Source organism: Podarcis vaucheri (genome assembly GCF_965113315.1).
Source record: "Podarcis vaucheri genome assembly, chromosome: 8".
NCBI lineage: Eukaryota > Metazoa > Chordata > Lepidosauria > Squamata > Lacertidae > Podarcis > Podarcis vaucheri.
Window position 1 is genome coordinate 25,388,179 of NC_138766.1, and position 20,537 is coordinate 25,408,715.

The 20,537-nt window shown below is 43.6% G+C and overlaps 1 long non-coding RNA gene across 1 annotated transcript; it reads left to right on the forward strand.

Moving 5' to 3' along the window:
• The first annotated feature begins 1,335 nt into the window (after positions 1-1,335).
• LOC309538856 lies at positions 1,336-14,608 on the forward strand. The gene is made up of 3 exons (XR_014222401.1): positions 1,336-1,420; positions 8,228-8,307; positions 14,323-14,608. It is a non-coding gene; the product is annotated as an uncharacterized lncRNA (long non-coding RNA).
• The last annotated feature ends 5,929 nt before the right edge of the window (positions 14,609-20,537 follow it).

Consider the following 20,537-nt stretch of genomic DNA (forward strand, 5'->3'; position numbering starts at 1 on the left):
GACTGTAATTACACTCTTGACATTCTTGTTGCATTCATGGACTTGGTGTTTCTATTCCTTTTGGAAAGTCACAATTAACTAGCATGGTGTGATGAAGAAAGGGGCTAAACAAACTGATTGAATTGAATATAAACTGTGAAATGACCTGGATATTGGCGACCAGCAAACTGATTTCTTTACTAAGCTTTGTTTTCCTGATGGGAACTGGAATGTGGCATGGCCTCTGTCTGATTTTGTGTCCAATTCACTAAGCTTACAATTGTCAGTTGAAAGCAACAGGCTTTTGACGTCTCACCTGAGAACATGAGCAGGAAGCCATTAAAAAGTCAAGCATGGTTTCCAGCAAATAGAATATGTTCATGACTTAAATGACCTTTGGCTTGGAGCCAGTGCCTTCCGTACAGAGAGCACATTTGTAAGAATTCCTGGAAAGAACTCATAAAAGAAAAAGATATCATAAGAACTGATATTGAAATAAATATTTCTCATTCTTCCAGGAATATTCAGAGGCGCCCACCCCTGTTCACCATGATGCAAATATTGGTGAAAATTTGTTAAAGGGCTTGCACCACCAACCCTTTGGTTATGGACTACCATAAGCTAGAAGAGGCCAGAGATGAAACCCAAGAACACTCTCATATTCTCTTTTACTTTCTTCTTCAAATGCTCAAACTCCTCACCCTCCAGATATGGCCTTGCTTGGGGCCTCCCAGTGAAATGATTAAATGGCAAGAACACTGGTGGAGGAAGGGGGGCAGGGGGAGCGCACTGCCCCAGCAGCGCGATCCTGGTGGGGTGCTGTCACGGCTGCCCCACTGCCCATGCTGGGCGCCACACCCCCGCAAATGGCGCATTATGCCCCCAGGACGTGCGCCATGCCCCTGTGGGGGGCTCACCCCCCCAGGACACACGCCACAACCCTGCGGGTGGTGTGCCATGTCCCGGGACGTGTGATAGCCACGCCCATGTCTGCTCTCCACCCCCCAATGCCAGAGCATGAAGCTCCGGCACTGGGCATGAGGATTAGTACAAAAGAAATCTTCCCTCGGCTCATAATGTATGAGGTGTACAGTGGTACCTCAGGTTAAGAACTTAATTCATTCCGGAGGTCCGTTCTTAACCTGAAACTGTTCTTAACCCAAGGTACCACTTTAGCTAATGGGGCCTCCAGCTGCTGCTACGCCGCCGCCGCGCCATTTCTGTTCTCATCCTGAAGCAAAGATCTTAACCCAAGGTATTATTTCTGGGTTAGTGGAGTCTGTAACCTGAAGCGTCTGTAACCCAAGGTACCACTGTATCCATAGCAACTAAATAGAACCTCCACATTCAGAGAAAGTTTGCATCTGAGACTGGATGTCTTCTACAAACAACAGGACAGGGCTGTTTCCTTCGCATTCTACAACAGAGCTTCCCAAAGGCAGTAAGATGGCAATTTGATAGACAAGGGATGCGGCACCTGTGGCCTGCCAGATGTTGTTGGGCTGAAACTCCAGCATGGCCAAAGGCCAGGGGTGATAGGAACTGTAGTTCACCAACATCTGGAAGTCCACAGTGCCTCCATCCTTGATAAAGAGCTTTGGTCTGAGCCAACAGAGCAGTTCTTAATGTTACATCAAAGTGGTCGCACACAAATTGTCTGGCACTTCCAGCTCCCCCACTCTGCAGAAATGCTTCTGATGTGACATCAAGGCTGAGAAAGAGCCCATGTGATTTGATAAACATATGGAAGGGAAACAAAACAAAGCAGCCATTCATCGGTGAGGCTAGGTCTTTAGATGTCAGACTGTGTGGGGATGAGAAACAGATTTCATATATGTTTTTTATTTTATTTTTTATTTCTGATTTTCAGTTAAATGCATTTCAATAGTTTTACAGTAATTTTAACATTTCAAAACTCAACTTCCTTCCTCCTCTTTCTGCGGTTCCTTAAATTTATTTTTATCATTTCCTGCATGTTCTAAATTAACTTATTCCTTTATTCATCTGCTTTCATTATATACTCTTATGAAACTGCAGGTTATTACAATAATCCTGCCAATGTCCTTATCTGTCTACAATTTATCTGTAAATATTCAATAAACCATTTCCATTCTTTTATAAAAAGTTTGTTATCTTGATTTCCTATTTTTCTCAGTAAGTTTCGCCATTTCTGCCTAGTCCATAAGTTTTTGTATCCATTCTTCTTTCGTTGAGACTTCCTCTTCTTTCCAGCACTTTTCATATCTGATCTGCTTTGGAAATTATCTCTGGTGGGCCAGAGGTGGGGGAGAGAAGAAAATGATTCATATCATATCAACTTTCCAACATCTTTTGTTTTTGTTTTTTTAGTTCAAAGAGCTCCAGAGTTGTGAGAAACCATTGCTGTTGGGGAATCCTGGCAGGCTCTGGAAGTTAGCATGCAGGAAACACAGCCTCTTCTCTCCTGAAAACATATGCCTAGTATAAGCGTCAATAAGTCTTTTAAGCACAAAAGAAGTCTGCATGTTGCATTCAAGCATATAGAGCAGCATCTCTCTAAGGCAATCATAGCCAAACTAAGGCCCATGGGCCGGATGCGGCACAATCGCCTTCTCAATCCGGCCTGCGGACGCTCCTGGAATCAGCATGTTTTTACAGGAGTAGAATGTGTCCTTTAATTTAAAATGCATCCCTGGGTTATTTGTGGGGCATAGGAATTTGTTCATATATTTTTTCAAAATATAGTCCAGCCCACCACATGGTCTGAGGGACGGTGGGCCGGCCCACAGCTGAAAAAGGTGGCTGACCCCTGATATATATAGAGGCTACAAAGCAGCCATCTGAACCTTTGTTTTTTTGTGTGTGTTTTGGAATGGACAACCTTTTACTAATGAAATGGTGTTTTCCTGGTCATAAAAATTGTTTCATACAAGTTGAATCTCTTGCTTTTTGTCTGTGAAAGCAGAACTCGTCAGAAGTCATGGGGATAAGGAAAGTAAGGAGAACTCATTAGACTCACCTTTCCAGGTGAATTGATGACACACCTGTAAGACATACACGCACAGTGATTCCTACTACCCTGCGCCAGGGAGCAAAAAATAGCAGACCAGACAGTGCACAGGAATGTTCAGAGCTGGCCCTACTAGTAGGTCAAGTGATATGACCAACAGAGGCATTCAGTGGCAATAATTCCTCCAGCTTTTCCATCTGAGTCCCCCGGCCATTCCCCTCTAATAAAAGATGGAGCTGTTTGTTCCATCATGGTCCATTATGCACCACTTTAGGTAACCTGCTGTCCTTAAGCATGTTGAAGATGTTCATCTGACAGCAACAGTTAGTCTCATTGGCTCAGTCCCATGCAACGCTCTGCCAATCAAGGTTCCACAGAGATTTAACCATTAAATATCTGTTGAAAACTTTTCTATGCTACCAAGCTTACGCAGGAAATGAAGATAATAGTCTTTCTGCAATTGCCAGCAAATTAAATTTGATTTTAAATGTGGATATGGTTTTTATTTTATATGTGTATGGTTGTAATAATAATAATAATAATAATAATAATAATAATAATAATAATAATTTATTATTTATACCCCGCCCATCTGGCTGGGCTTCCCCAGCCACTCTGGGCAGCTTCCAAAAGAATATTAAAATACTATAATACATCAAACATTAAAAGCTTTCCGAAACAGTAACCCACTTTGATTATTTTAAATGAATAGTGGTATACAAGTATTTTTTTAAAATAAATATGATGTATAAATAAAGGTAAAAATGAGCACCACCAGAGAGGCCAAAACCATATAGAGTTATACCTTTCTGGGATAGCTTAGTTGGTAGATCTCAGGGTTGTGAGTTCAAGCTTTATGCTGGATGAAAGATTCCAGAATTGAAGGGTTGGACTAGATTATCCTCGTGGTCCCTTCCAACTCTACAATTCTACTAATGTTTCCAAGATTAACAATCAAAATCCTGGACAGGATGAAATATCTGAGCCTGTCACTTGAAAGGCTGGAGAAAGATGTGAGGGGTTATTTGGGGGGGGGGGACATGTCGGAACTCTGTTCGACTGAGCTGATAAGGCTCATCTTTGGAATTGCCTCCTGACGTGTTTAACGACCTCGAGCCTTTGATGAGGCTCCAAGGCACGTCCTCCCAGCAGAATTCCCAACACAGGGAAGGATGAGACAGTATGAGCTATGTTGTAAAGAGTTTGATTTCTAAACTACGGAGAACAGAAAAGACATCTTCTCTCTATGAAAGCAGAGAGCAACTGAACAAAGGAACAAAGGGAACAGGAAACCACTAACGTCACATCCCGTCTCCCCCGTGAGACTTCCAAGAGTCTGGACTGTCTCTGGAATGTAAACAGAGTCCTGTGACTCCCAGCAGCTGCACAGTGAGAAACAGAAACTAACAGAGCATTCCACAAAATGGGAGACAGCACTGGAAAATGTCCACTCTTGTGGTGCCAGCCATTGCACCTCCCTCAGATAAAACACATGAAGAGTTTAGATCAGAATGGTGAAACTTCTCTCTTTTTTTAAAAAAATATAATTTTTATTAAATTTTACACAGATTTTCCAATACAACATCTCCAACACAACATAACCAATATTTGGCTATCACAGCCTAGGGCTTCCTTCAACCCCTTCTAATGGTTTTCTAAATTCCTTTCTAGTTATGCATTTTATTACTATTCTCATTGTTGTGAGTCCAATCTTATATCAGCTAATCTTAGTCCTTTTCACAATAATTTGAATAGTCCACTTTACAGGGTTACAGGGAACCAGGCAGAGGGCCTTCTCGGTAGTGGCGCCCTCCCTGTGGAACGCCCTCCCATCAGATGTCAAAGAGAACAACAACTACCAGACTTTTAGAAGACATCTGAAGGCAGCCCTGTTTAGGGAAGCTTTTAATGTTTGATGTATCACAGTATTTTAATATTCTTTTGGAAGCTGCCCAGAGTGGCTGGGAAAACCCAGCCAGATGAGCGGGGTATAAATAATATATTATTATTATTATTATTATTATTATTATTATTATTATTATTATTATTACAAAACTTCTTGCAACCCTAGAAGTGATGTTAATTAATTACATTTGTCTTTCAAATACAACGTAAATTTCTTCCAGTCCTTTAGAAAAGTCTGGTTCTGCTGGTTTCAAATTTTCCCTGTAAGTCTTGGCATAGTCCATCAGTTTTATTTGCCACTCTTCTTTTGTTATTATTTCTTCTTCCTTCCATCTTTGGGCTAGTAATATTCTTGCTGCAGTAGTCACATATAAAAACAGTTTTGTATCATTCTTATGTATTTCTAAACCTACCATGCTGGTTTTAATGGTGAAACTTCTCTGGCGGATTCCAAATATACCGCCCCTCAAGGTTGTTTGTGTATTTCCTTCTCTTCATTTTCTTTGTACATAAAAAAACCATCAGCAACCTTGGTGGATTTAAAAACAAACAAAAACCACAGCAGTATTTTTATCTCTGTGTCATTTGACTCCTCTCAAAGCAGATCTAGTCAAAGACGCCAAGCATATGGTGCAGAAGTAATAGAGGTTGTTGGCTGTCTTGCAGAAATTACCAAAGGAGTTCCAAGGGCTCGGCTAAATCTAGATGATTACAGTGACTTCTGAGTTTCTGCATTTCTGAAACACCTGCAGTTTCTGGCACTGTGTCTACATGGCAAGGATTTGGCCACTGCTAGCCCTGGCACCCGTTGTCTTAACAGCTAGTAGGAAATTTGAAGAGAGTGTTCCCTGTCGATGAGGGCTTTGAAGTAGTTGTCCTCTCTTTGCAAATACTCCCCACCCACCCTCCCACTTTGCACATCATGCTATCTTCACTGTGCCAGAAAAGGAGAGGGGAACTTTGAACAAGCATTCACAAAGCAAAGTTATGACTGTTCTAAATGCTTAGTATGGGAAGAAGGGAGAAGAATGGGTGCTCTGAGGTTCATTTTGACTTCACGTGAGGTGCAAGACCTCTTCCTATAGAGACCTGCAGTTGCGATCATTAGTCCAGTAGGCCCTAATTGAAATGTTGATGGGTGGATTAATCTGGGGCGAGTGATAAAGAGGAATGTTGTGGCCCCTTCTGTTGTATATATGCAGAAGATGGTCTCTGTGCTCTGAAGGTGATTGTTGGCCTTCTCTCCAAGATGGCTAGACCTGAGAAGCAGGCATTGGCCATGGCTGATCAGATAGGGACTGTGTACACACAATACATTTAAAGCATATGCACCTCAAAGTATCCTGGGTTGCCATTTATATACAGTGGTACCTCGGGTTATATACACTTCAGGTTACATATACTTCAGGTTACAGACTCCGCTAACCCAGAAACATTACCTCGGGTTAAGAACTTTGCTTCAGGATGAAAACAGAAATCGTGCTCCGGCGGCACGGCGGCAGCAGGAGGCCCCATTAGCTAAAGTAGTGCTTTAGGTTAAGAACAGACCTCCGGAACGAATTAAGTACTTAACCTGAGGTACCACTGTAATGTCCACCACTGTATTGCTGGATGGAAACCTAAGTCAGTTGTATTTGAGTTGTTTAAGATTAGGGTGCAGGTTTCTCATTTCCCTTCACTGACCTCCTCCAGTCTGGCATGACAAGATCTTGTCACTCTGTTTATAAGAAGCAGCTTTCACAGTTCCTACAGTGATGGAAAAGGACATGAGTTGCATGGTGGGTTTTTTTTCTTAAGGCTTAAGATATTATAAAAGCAGTATCCAGAGGAGCTGGCTTCATGTGATGATACCAGTTTGTCAATTAGTTTCCCAGTCAGACATTAGAAGCTCTGAGTTCATTAGAAGGCGCTCGAAGGGCAAACCTTTCATGATTTAGCATAGAATAACTTTTAATATCAACTGAAGCCTGAGGACCAAAACGAGAGCTAATTTTTTAACCGCAGGGTCTCACCAGACAGAGTGAGTCAGCTTAGAAAAGAAGCACTTTGTTCTCCTCTCCTAGAAGTTTTTCTAATTCTCAAGATAAACTTTGTCACTTTTTTTCTACTGAGCTACACTCCCCGAAGTGAAAGAAAGCCTGGGGTCACTTTGACGCCCTTGTTTCAGGTAGAAAACAACTGGCTTTTTAGTGGTGAATTTGTGGTTCTGCTTAGAACTGAACGGAGGCTGAACAGGCAGGCTAAACAATGAAATCTAGGGGATTCTATCACAAGTTTGGAAGACTCTAGTGGTGTAGCAGAACCAGTGACGTAACGTGGGTTGCCAGTACCCAGGGCCACGCAGAGGGAGAGAAACAGATGCACATTCAACTGCATAAAAGCATCCGCATCACCCAGGAGATCACAACTGCAGGGATAAGGGGGGAAAGAGTCATTTCATTGTCTGGAGAGGGCATTTCCTCCTTCGCATGGACAAAGTGTTTTCAATGGAGCCCAGTGACAGAAGTGCAGCCATATCGAGGCAGTACTGGGTGTTGAAATTTTGCGCTCCTAACAATTTTGCCCCCGGGGCAACCACCCCTGTGCTATGCCACTGTGCAGAACTCTCCAAACACGCTCAGAGGACTCCTGTGCTAACACAGCATAATGATGTCCTTGTGTTGTATATTTTCACACTACCATAAGGCAAAGTGAGGCAGACACCTCAAGCCACAGATGCTTTGGAGAGTGGGGGTCGTCAGCATCCAGGTGTCCACAATTTTTTTATTTTTCTTACTTGTTCTGACTTGCCCAGCTGCCTTCTCCCTCTGCATCACAGGTGGTCCTTTTGGGAAAGCTCCCTGATCAAGTGAGGAGGCAGAAAGGAAAATAGACAAGCTTAAGCACTCTAGCAGCTCTCATGTGTGCACTTGCTTTGCTTTGCTCCCATGACTCCTGCTACACTGACCAGTAAGCACGAGAACCATGAGGGAGCAGGAGGCAAGCAGCAACGAGGTATTGGAGGAAAGGGCTTTGTCTGCTGCACATGACTTGCCCAGCAGTCCCTAAGCTACCCTGATGTACTTTGATACATCCCATTGCCATTAGGAAGCCATGAGTTCTGGTCCTTCTCTAGTTGTTCTTCCAGACCAGATTCCAGTGGGTGTAATACCACAGCACCCATAAACTCCATTTAAAAGTCTATGGAAAGTACCTACTTCGGGGGGGGGGTTCCCTAATACTAGCCAAGTGTTTAAGATTAGGAGTGACGTTCGCAGGGATGATTGGTGCCCATTGGAACTTGTAGGGTGGGAGAACAATGGCAGGCAGAGACAACAAAGTCTAGTTTTGTTCCCATCCTTTCTCTCTGCTCAGTTCTACAAGGAACACTCTGACACTAAAAAGGAGGGAGGTGACAGGCAGTGCCACCCCCTGGATTTGTCAGGAGTAAGAAGGTGGGGAGGAGGGAGGAGACAGACAAGAGATTGGTGGGGCAGTGACCCATTTGCCCTACTGAAAGTTGTTTGCTTCCCCCACCTGCACCAAGAAAAAACTGCCATTTATTTATTTATTTATCTATTTATTTATTTATTTATTTATTTATTTATTTATTTATTTATTTTTGTTTTTTATAATAATATTTTATTAGAGTTTTTCAAAAAGTTAACATCAACAAAAATAAACAGAAATCAGAAAAACAAACAACAAACATCCAAACAAATAAACAACAACAACAACAACAAAATACAAAGAGAAAAAAAAGCATAAAAAGAACACTTTTTTATATTAATAACTTTCAAAACCTTATTCTCTTTACTTCCACCCGCCTTCCCTTCTTGTATTCTACTTTAAAAGTTTGTTCAGCAAGATCGTTCATTATTCATTTTAAACCTTTATCCCTCCCTTTTCAGTCTTATTTGTCTTAGCCGCTAGAACCCCTTCATTTCATTTTCAGAGCCTTCAACATTCATAAATTTTACAATATTTTTGTAGATAAACTTTAAACTTCTTCCAGTCCTCTTCCATCTGCTCCTCTCCTTGATCTCGGATTCTGCCGGTCATCTCTGCCAGTTCCATATAGTCTATCACTTGTGTCTGCCACTCTTCCAAGGTGGGTAGATCTTGCGTCTTCCAATGCTTTGCAATAAGTATTCTTGCTGCTGCTGTAGCATACATGAAAAAAGTTCTATCCTTCTTTGGCACCAATTGGCCGACTATGCCCAGGAGAAAGGCCTCTGGTTTCTTTATTTATTTATTTTTGTATCCCTCCCCAGCGAAAGCCAGGCTCAGAGCAGGTAACAACAAGTAAAAATAGCACAGTGTACATAAAATCACACAGTTGATTAATTAAAATGCATTCTAAAATCAATTCAGAATCAAATTAATGGCAACCATTGGGCTAGAGTTCTATGAGGATTACAGAAGGAGAGAGGGGGTCAGACTGTGCCTTGGCCAAAGGCCTGGTGGAACAGCTTTGTCTTGCAGGCCCTGCCGAAAGATGTCAAGTCCCGCAGGGCCCTAGTCTCTTGTGACAGAGTGTTCCACCAGATCGGGGCCAGGAATGAAAAAGCCCTGGCTCTGGTTGAGGCCAGCCTAACCTCCCTGTGGCCCAGGACCTCCAAGATGCTTTTGTTTGAAGACTGTAAGGTCCTCCGTGGGACATACCATAACCCTACCACTAGTTCCATGTTGGGTGATTGTCTACGCCATAAAGTTGCCAAGTGATCTGCCTTGTGTTATGTTCAGTTACCACTATGCTCAGAAGTGTGTCCTTGTGACCTACAAAATGGTTTCCCCCCGGTACTTTTGGGGAAAATACTGTTGCTTCCCCCTCTAGTATATTCCCTCCTCTTCTCCTACTTTAATATGTTACGCTATATATATATCCCATTCTTGGGCAAAACATTATGTGTTCTTTTTATACATAATCATATTCTATTATATGGTGCAACAGATCATATGCAAATTTCACGGTGGCGTTTTATGTGATGGGCCCTGACCTATCTTTTAAATTATCTACACTCACATTGCTAAGGTCTTAAAGAGGAGACCTTTCGGTTGGTTGGAAGCTGGCCCTAAATGTATTACTGTGCCAGAGAAAAATAGTCATCAGCCTATACAAATAGACACTTGGGGAGGGGGGGGAGGCAGGCCATTTGCCAGGATTAAAAATATATGGCAGCATGATTTAAGGGAGCAATCCTCTGCACAAGAAGCTGGTATAAAGCAAGCCAAATTAAATGAATCTAGTGTAAAGTTACACCAGCTCCAAACCCTGCTCAACAGCTGTGCTGAACATGCTTAGGATCCAGCCTAAGGCCCCCTTCTGTGTTCTCCCCCCCGGCTTCATGCCCCTTTTTGGGAACTTGCGCTGGTCTCAGTTCAGGCAGTTGCAACTCAGGTGGCTAAAATATCTGTGGCTGATCTAGGGTTGGGGACTTAAGTCCCATGTACTGCAAGAAGATCAAACCTATCCATTCTTAAGGAAATCAGCCCTGAGTGCTCACTGGAAGGACAGATCATGAAGCTGAGACTCCCTTACTTTGGCCACCTCATGAGAAGAGAAGACTCCCTGGAAAAGACCCTGATGTTGGGAAAGATGGAGGGCAGAAGGAGAAGGGGACGGCAGAGGATGAGATGGTTGGACAGTGTTCTCGAAGCTACCAGCATGAGTTTGACTAAACTGCGGGAGGCAGTGGAAGACAGAAATGCCTGGTGTGCTCTGGTCCATGGGGTCATGAAGAGTCAGACACGACTAAACGACTAAACAACAACAAAGAGCCAAGAATCAGTTGGCTAAGCCTGAGATCCACTGCATCCTAAGCTGCAGTTCCTGGCAGATCTTACCATAGGATTGTCACCTTTTATATTTCTCTATAAATAATGATTCCTCGCTACCAATCAAACTCACTGAGATAACATGTTGTGGCAGAGGGTCTGGTAGTACACGGAAGCTCAGGAAATTTTGAGAAATATCGTGAAAGTTATCTCTCTCTCCCCCCCATTTCTTTATTTGGTTTTACATATTAAAATTCACAAACTTACCACAACACATTCCAACAGTACAAGATTCCCACAAATCTCTGGACTTCCCACCTCCCTCTCCATGGGTCCCATTGTTAAACCCTTTCAGCCGCATCCTTTATAGTAGTCCAAATCTTCATTGTATCCATAGTTCTCATTACATTACAAGTGTTATTGCAATCCCTCTAATGATTTCAACTGTTTCAGTGTTCTCCAAGGTAAATTATAAATTTCCCCCATTCCTTATTAAAGTTTTGGAATGTGAGCGGTTTATAAAAGGCAGAGGGTGAATCATTGAAAGGACTGCCTTAAGATTTATTTATTTTTCCTGGAAGATACAGAAAAACAAACTGTGCACAAGAGGTTTTTCTTCTTCTTCTTCTTTTAACCCTGAGGACTTTGAAGAAGAGAAAAAACAAAGCTGCCAGGATCTGAGGACCACAATTACCTTTGTGTCTTTTTTATCCTGGAACAAAAGACAAGCATTCTACATTACAACTCCAGGAAAAAGAAACCGGGAAATAATAATAATGTTTATTACTAACATGTTACAAGCCAGCCCTGCAGTTAAAGTATGTTAAAGAAATCCCTCATCAAAGACCAGACTTTCCTGGGGTAATAATTCAGAACTGTTATGAAGGAGAAGTTTCAAAGCTCAGAAGTGGCAATATGTGTATGCCAAGCAGATGAACAAGCAACACAGATCAAGTCCCTGGAGAAAAGAGCACAGCAGATTACAGTGGGCGCCACAGCAGAAGAAAGCAGACAATAGCTAGCTAACGGGAAAGCAAAACAGAAGAAGCAGTGGACAGTGCCAGAAATGTGGCACACCGCATGAGAAGACAAGATGATATACTTCTGGATAGCCTCCAACATTTCACAAATAGATAGAGTGACACTCCCAGATAGGTACTGGCACATGAATGCACCCAGGTAGCCAATCATGAGACTGTGTGGATCGGGGGCATAAGCAATGCACACAGGACCATAGCTCAATGGCACCATAGCTCAATGGTACATGCTTTGCAGTGTGTGTGGGGGGAGGTTCAATTCTCAGCATTGGGAAAGGGCCCTGTCTAAACCTCTGGAGAACCACTGTCATCAGGGTAGACAACACCAAACTATTTTTAAATATATATATATATAATTTTTATTAGTTTTTTAACATACCATTTTCAACAGTAATTAAACATATTTTTGCATCTTATTCAATTTTTTTTGACTTCCATCAGTCCCGTCTGAAAATTTTCCAATCTAATCTCTGAGTATACATTTCTTATTTTCCGTGTTACATTTAAAACTCATAACCAATATCTTTGTTCTTTATCTGCTTTGTATCAATTCATATATTCCTCCTTACAAAACTTCTTATAGTCCTACTAGCGTAATTTGTTGGTTACAATTGCTCTTCAAATAGTTCATATACTTCTTCCAATCTTCTGTAAATCTCTGGTCCCACAGGTTTTTGAATCCTTCCTGTCATTTTGTCCAATTCTGCATAGTCCATTATTTTCGTCTGCCATTCTTCTTTCATCAGAATTTCTTCTGAATTTCAGACAACACCAAACTAAACGGATAAAGGGTCTGACTCAGTACAAGGTAACTAGGTATGAAAAGTATGGAATCCTGAATAGCCTCTACCAGTCAGCGTTAATAATAATAATAATAATAATAATAATAATAATAATAATAATTTATTACTTATACCCCGCCCATCTGGCCGGGCCACCCTAGCCACTCTGAGCGGCTCCCAATAGCATATTAAAAACACGATAAATCATCAAACATTAAAAACTTCCCTAAACAAAGCTGCCTTCAGATGTCTTCTAAAAGTCAGATAGTTGTTTATTTCCTTGACATCTGATGGGAGGGCATTCCACAGGATGGGTGCCACTTCCGAGAAGGCCCTCTGCCTGGTTCCCTGTAACCTCACTTCTCGCAGTGACGGAACCACCAGAAGGCCCTCAGAACTGGACCTCAGTGTCTGGGAGAACGATGGGGGTGGAGACGTTCCTTCAGGTTTACTGGGCCGAGGCCACTTAGGGCTTTAAAGGCAGCACCAACACTTTGAATTGTGCTTGGAAACGTAATGGAGCCAATGGAGGTCTTTCAGGACTGGTGTTATATGGTCTCCGCAGCCACTCCCAGTCAGCAGTCTGGTTGCCACATTCTGGATTAGTTGTAGTTTCCCGGTCGCCTTCAAAGGTAGCCCCACGTAGAGCACATTGCAGTAGTCCAAGCGGAAAATAACTAGAGCATGCACCACTCTAGCAAGACAGTCCCTGGGCAGGTAGGGTCACAGCCTGCGTACCAGATGGAGCTGGTAGACAGCCATCCTGGACATGGAATTAACCTGTGATTCCAAGGACAGCCGTGAGTGCAAAATGACTCCCAGGCTGCGCACCTGGTCCTTCAGGGGCACAGTTGCCGCTTCAGGACCAGGGAGTCCTCCACACCTGCCCACCCCCTATCTCCCCAAAACAGCACTTGTCAGGATTCAACCTCAATCTTTACATGGGTGTCAGCAAAGAGAAAGCCCATGAATGTGCTGCTGCTGTAGTCACTGCTGTAGGTGTCAGGGCCTGGCTGTACAAAGAGGAATGGTACGAGGCACCAGCCAAGGAACCCCGAAGCGAAACCCCAGAGGAGGAAAGCTCAGAGCCAGGGGACTGGTGATGAGACACCGAGGAGAGGTCAGAGGGAGAAGAAGATTGGGAGGAGGTGCAGAGTGCCAAAGGAGCAGCAGGGTTTAGTGAGCAGGAAGAGCCTGTGATAGGGAGCAGTTCAGACTCCAAGGCTGAAGCAGATGAGGGGAGGGCGGTCAAGAAACTGCTGAAGAATCCAGGGAGTCTCCCTCTCCTGCGGTGACAAGCTCCCCTCCCCCTTGGTCTCCAAGAACTCACAGAGTAATGAGAAGAACATAACAGAGGCCAGAGGTGTGCAGACGCAGTTTGAGACTGCTTGGGAGACATCCGGGAGAGGAGGAGCCTTAGAAAGGAGTCTTCAGTCCTGGCAACTGCTCCATAGGGGCAAGAGTCCTACTGAGTAGTGTTGCTGAGACCACTAGGCCAAGTAGTATGTTTGCTAACTTCACTGACAATGGAGATCTGCTTCCTTTATTGCTGACTTGCACCTGACTCTAGCCCTGACAGAAGGTTCTGCTGAAGTGTGATAGGAAACCCTTGCATGATTGAGGTCCCTAATTTCACAGAAACATACACCTGTGTAGCAGAGATTCCCGCTATTCTGCACTTAATGGGAAGACATTCGGGGTAGGTGGAGGTGATGTGTGGCAGCACATCATGTGGCAGCAGGTGTGGCAGGCACAGTTCCACTCCTGGTAGGTTTGGGAAATGTCTCCTGTCTGGAACCCTATGAAGCTGCCAAAAACCCAACTCAGCTTAAGGCAGTTTCCTGTGTGCCTAACTTGTCCCACTCTGCTGTAGGATTGGTGCCTGTGGTCCTGAACTTCGTACTCCTGCAAATCAGCTCAGTCACATTTGTTGCTGTCCAGGGTCCTGACCTTAGGAGGTTGGCTCAGGTAATCTTGCTTTCCACCACCCCATCTGGGCTGCCGCCGCCACATCTCAGCGATGGAGATGGCTATGGATCAGGACAGCAGGCAATTTCTGCAAGACAATAATCTATTGCTACAGCATGTGGAATGAAGAAAATAAACTGTCAAAAGCCTGTGAATTATTTATCTAATGGATTGAATAATTGAATTATTAAGGCAAGTACTGGTGTAGTGATTATTTAATGGAGAGATGATTTCAGGGTTGAAGCACTGATGCTCTCATGCTCAGACACAAAGAGGAAATGGGAGAGGTGCAGGCAACCTCACGTGGCATGCGATCTAGTTAACACTGAGCCTCTCATACTGGCTCTGATGATACCACTTGAAAGTTCCTCTACGAATTTTCACAGCTTCCTCTTGTCACAAGTGGCTGGTGGCTGGAACAGGACAAATACTGGTTTTCAGCTTCAGAGGTGCTACTTAAAGCCACTGGCCTCACCAAGCCCAATGGTCAATTCTTGAGTGGATCAATTGAATGACCTTATTGCCAAACTGCTTAAAAATGTTAAGCTCTCTCCTCCAAATCCAGTCCTGCAGCTGGTGCCAAAAACTTGATGAAGCCATGTCTGCCACTAACTTGAACAACATTGCAATGCACATATGCCTTATGTACCGTATTTTTCGCTCTATAAGATGCACCCGGCCATAAGACGCACCTAGTTTTTAGAGGAGGAAAACAAGAAACAAGAAAGCAACACAAAGCCTCTTGAGCAAAGAGGCAGGAGCGATCCGGCTGCACACCGATCCCTCTTGCTCTTCTGGCTTCAGCGATAGCTGCGCAGCCTGCATTCGCTCCATAAGACGCACACACATTTCCCCTTACTTTTTAGGAGGGGAAAGGTGCATCTTATAGAGCGAAAAATACGGTACCTTGAAATTGTTTGGGGCAAACAATGGCCACTTTTCAGTGCTAGCTAAAAACTTATGGTGGTATTCAATTAACTTTTATTCAGAGTTGGCCAGTTAATTATCATGACTAAGCTAGGTCCATTAATTTCAATACGTCTACTCTGAGTAAAGCTTAGTTTAATACCACGCTTACCTCTTTTGCCAGGCCTTTAGAGCTGCAGTGTGTATGCAGTCTCAGACTGAGTGGGCAAACTCAGTGTAACTTCGAAATGCAATACTGCAAATTCTAATAAAAACTGACCTGAAGCAAACTGGCCTTGCATTAAATATCTATATCTGTATTTATAGGATTTCACCTTCCCTGAATGTTGTGATGCAATTCTTAGGTCATAAAATGTATGAAAACAAGGTTGTAATGATGAGATGAATGTACATTTTAAGAGAAAATATGTGTGAGTGGGTGTTTAGAGAGAGACCTTTAAAATGTGTACTTAAACTATGTATAATTAAATGCATATTTTTGTGCAGTACTTTTTTAATACAGGCTGGTGTTGAAAAGTGATGAGACTGACTTAAGAGCGAACACATGTAAAAGTGATTAAAACCCAGAAAGACACCAGTCTATCCATCCTTTGGTATTAGCCGAGCTTTGTAAGTTTATACGACTCTCGTCGCAAAAAGACACAGCTCTATGAAGAAGCAGAAAAGCTCAGCGATTTTAAGATACCTGTTGCTTCCCTGAGACAACCAATGTGAAAATGTGTTTATTATTGTCTGACAGACCATTTTAAAGAGACAAGAAAGGGAGGGGAAAGTGTGATATAGAGTAGATTCTCGGGAGAGGAAGAGAATTATCACCCTTCTGGTGGAAGAGCAAATGGCTACTTCGCAAGAAGACAGAGGCTAAAAGGGGGCAGTGGAGGGGGAAAGGATGTGAAACTGATCATTATACTTTCTTACCCAGAGATTAATAGGCAATCAGTGTTACCTTAACCTGTGTATGCTTTATTCACTCATAAAAAAATGATGATATTGCTCGCCTGTCTTGCCACAATAGCACATTTCCTGATGTGTGTTTCCCAGTTAATAATTGTCTGTCAAGCAGCTGATCAGAGACAAGGCCAGAGAATGCAAGTCATGATTAACTGCTAGTTGTAGGGCAAGTGATGCTGGGGGGGGGAGGGGAGCACAAAGAAAGGCATGCGCTCTCTGGCATTCAGGCCGCTATGCAACCGCTGTATGCGCAAGGATACAATTTGAGTGACCAGGGCAGCAATGCCAGGTTTTCATCCCCCCTGCCCACCTTGACCGAGTGGCACTCATAAGCGGCCCTCTGAAGAACTATGTACCCAGCTGTGGTAACCAGCAGGGTTCCTGCCACTTTGCAGAGGGTGGGTGGCTGCGTGTAGTTTTCTGGATAAGTCTTGGGGGCTTTATTATTCCCACCTTCAAAGCTCGGAGAAATCTGAGGGCTGTACGACATGTTATTTTAATTGCATAGTAAGCAAACATGTTTTTTTTAAATACAGTGGTACCTCTGGTTGCGAACGGGATCCGTTCCGGAGGCCCGTTCGCAACATGAAAAGAGCGCGACCCGCAGTGGCGCATCTGTGCATGCGCGGGTTGTGATTTGCTGCTTCTGCGCATGTGTGTGGTGTAATTTTGCGCTTCTGCGCATGCGCAAGCAGTGGAACCTGGAAGTAACCCTTTCCGGTACTTCCGGGTCACCGCGGGACATAACCTGAAAGAACATAACATGAAGCAAACGTAACATGAGATATGACTGTAATAATAATAATAATAATAATAATAATAATAATAATAATAATAATAATAAAACAGTAGGCTTGGAGGGTAGTTTTTATTGGGACCAGAGAGTGCGGACAGGGGCTTTACTCCTTCACTCCTGGGGCGCCGACTTGGGTCCCAGATTGTGGGTGCCCAATAGCACCTGTGAAATAATGTGACGTCATGACGTCATGTTATGGCGGCAACAGTGCAGCACTGCTTCCGGGGCCTCATGGGGCCTCTCAGGTCATGTTGGAGGCCTCGTGAGACCTCGGACACAACTTCCAGTTTCTACTAGAAGTCATGTTTGGAGTCCTGTAGGGCCTCCAACGTCACGTCTGAGGCCTCGCAGGGCCTCGGAGGCCACATCCAAGGCCTCTCAAGACCTCCGATGCAACATCCAGTTTCTACCAGAAGTCACTTCCGAGGCTTTGCAGGGCCTCGGACATCACCTCAGAACTCCAACATAACTTCTGGTAGAAACTGGAAGTCACGTCAGAGCCCTGTGCACCCAGGGCCCCATAGGGTTGGCACCAGTGTTCAATGCCCATCTGAGCATCCCTGCTCCCCAAGCTGTAATTAGGCTTTGAGAAAAAAGCTACAATTGCTAATGGAAGTGCTTTAATGCATGGAAAGCATGGATGATTTCATCTGGATTGTGTCTGGGGAGGGAAAGGTTTGAAAGTCCCCTCCTCATGCACTGAGGATATTTCTGATATTTCCTTTTTTTGAATCCCCACCAGAAAATAAGACAGTTTTGCAGAATTTTCTTCAAATACCCTCCAGTAATTTCTCTCTCTGTGTGTGTATCTGCCACCATTTCACACACATATAATGCCCTATAATGATGCTAGATCTGCGGAGCCATGAAAGATACAAATATGGTGGCCAGGCTGCCAGCACTTGGCAAAAATAAATAAAATCATATTTACGAAAGAAGGTGTACTATGGACACTGAAAATGGTGCACCTCACCCCTGAGAAACTTTGGAGAACGTTTCCTCCCACTGGATGAATCCAATGAAAAGTACACCCCACTCCAATTTCTCTGCCCACCAATACAGTGATGCATTTGCACATAGCTCTAGCATAAAAAGGATGGAAACACATTGACTTCACTCGTGCCAATTTAAATCACCTGGGGGACTGGCAGCAAATACCTTCCAAGAACCAACTAGTAAAAAGAGCCATTGCTTTAATTCCTCTAATTGTTCTGCCGAGTTAATTTGTACGCAGGGAATGTGTGCAAATATTCCAGAGCTGCGCCAAAACAGCGCTATTGCAGATGTCCCTTGCTTAATCTCCCATCGGTAAAATACACTTTGCTTTGGATTATCTACGCGACTCGTAGTCCTCTCTTATTTCTGTTTATTAAGGATAATGGGAATATATTCAAGTAAATTAATTTGCAAACATATACAGACGCCACTGGGGGAGTGATTTTTTTCTTTCCTCTTGGCAGGCGCAGCATAGTTCTTGTTGATACTGAGGCTATTGGCATATGCTTGTGTCCTGGGATTGCTTGCCAGAAATCTTCCTATGATGTTGTTGAGGATATACATATGACAAATTTTGAAGTTCGGATGGCAGATGGAACATTTCTGCTGGCCAGTTTGCAGCTTAAGCTAGCTTGAGCATCGACAGACAGGCAGGATGTAAGTGGAACGAATACCCAATAGTATGCAATACATCCTTTTAATATAGGACCGCTGGCAGGGAGCGTGTGCTTCGCCAGGATGGTTTCTCGATATAGCTCTTTATATATGTGGGAAGAGTCTATCCATGAAATGTTTATATCGCAGCCACTAGTGGCATAACTGTCCCTATTTCACCATTCTGGCTCTCCAATTGTTTCTCTTTCAGGTCTATTTCTTTCCCCATCCCAGATATATTGGGAAGCAAACACCATACTCAGCCAAGGTGGGCTTTGTGGGCTATGCCTGGTATAAACAGTTTCCAGATGCTATGCTACCTTGGCCAAAGAAGTCTACGATTCACCAGCTCCTTTTGCTAGACTACTTTTATTTAAACCAGTTTGCTTTGGAGCTCTTCTTGTTCCCTGGCACTCCAGCAGACCCTGCTGCCTCCTTTCCACCCTCCCAAAAATAAAGCATAGAATCATAGCATTGCAGAGTTGGAAGAGACCCTGAGGATCATCTCGTCCAACCGCCCACAATGGATAAATATGCAGTTGTTCTATATGGGGACCAAACCTGGAACCTTGGCATTATCAGCACAGCACTCTAACCAATTGAGCTATCCAGGCAAGAACACAATATGTTTGGTGTATATATCAGGGTCTGGTACTTGTGTGGCCACCTGGACATTGTGAGACTGCATCTCCCATCAGCTCTAATGAACATGGTCAAGGGTCGGGATGATGGGAGTTGTAGTCCAGTAAAAATATGGATCATGGATCACTGCCTTGCCGTGGTGAAGGGGCTTGAAGAACTCAGAGAAGCTATGAACTACGCCGAGCAGGGCACCCAAGATGAACAGGTCATAGTGGAGAGTTTTGACCAAACGTGATCCACCTGGAGTAGGAACCGGCAAGCCACTCCAGTATCCCTGCCAAGAAAACTCCATGGACAAAGACAACAGGCATATAAAAGTTATGACGCTGGAAGATGAGCCCCTCAGGTCGGAAGGTGTCCAACATGCTACTGGGGAAGAGCGGAGGACAAGTACAAGTAGATCCAGAGCTGATGAAGCGGCTGGGCCAAAGCCGAAAGGATGCTCAGTTGTGGATATGCATGGAAGCGAGAGGAAAGTCCAATGCTGTAAAGAAAAATATTGCATAGGAACCTGGAATGTAAGAACCATGAACCTGGGTAAGTTGGATGTGGTTAAAAATGAGATGGCAAGAATAAATATTGACATCCTGGGCATCAGTGAGCTAAAATGGACGGGAATGGGCGAATTCAGTTCGGATGACTATCATATCTACTACTGTGGGCAAGAAACCCGTAAGAGAAATGGAGTGGCCCTCATAGTCAACAAAAGAGTGGAGAAAGCTGTACTGGGATGCAGTCTCAAAAATGATAGAATGATCTCGATACGAATCCAAGGCAGACCTTTTAACATCACAGTAATCCAAGTTTATGCACCAACTACTGGTGCTGAAGAAACTGAAATTGACCAATTCTATGAAGACTTACAAGACCTTATAGAAGTGACACCAAAGAAGGATGTTCTGCTCATTATAGGGGATTGGAATGCTAAAGTAGGGAATCAAGAGATAAAAGGAACAACTGGCAAGTTTGGCCTTGGAGATCAAAACGAAGCAGGGCAAAGGCTAATAGAGTTCTGTCAAGAGAACAAGCTGGTCATCACAAACACGCTTTTCCAACAACAAAAGAGACGACTCTACACATGGACATCCCCAGATGGGCAACATCGAAATCAGATTGATTATATTCTCTGCAGCCAAAGATGGAGAAGCTCTATA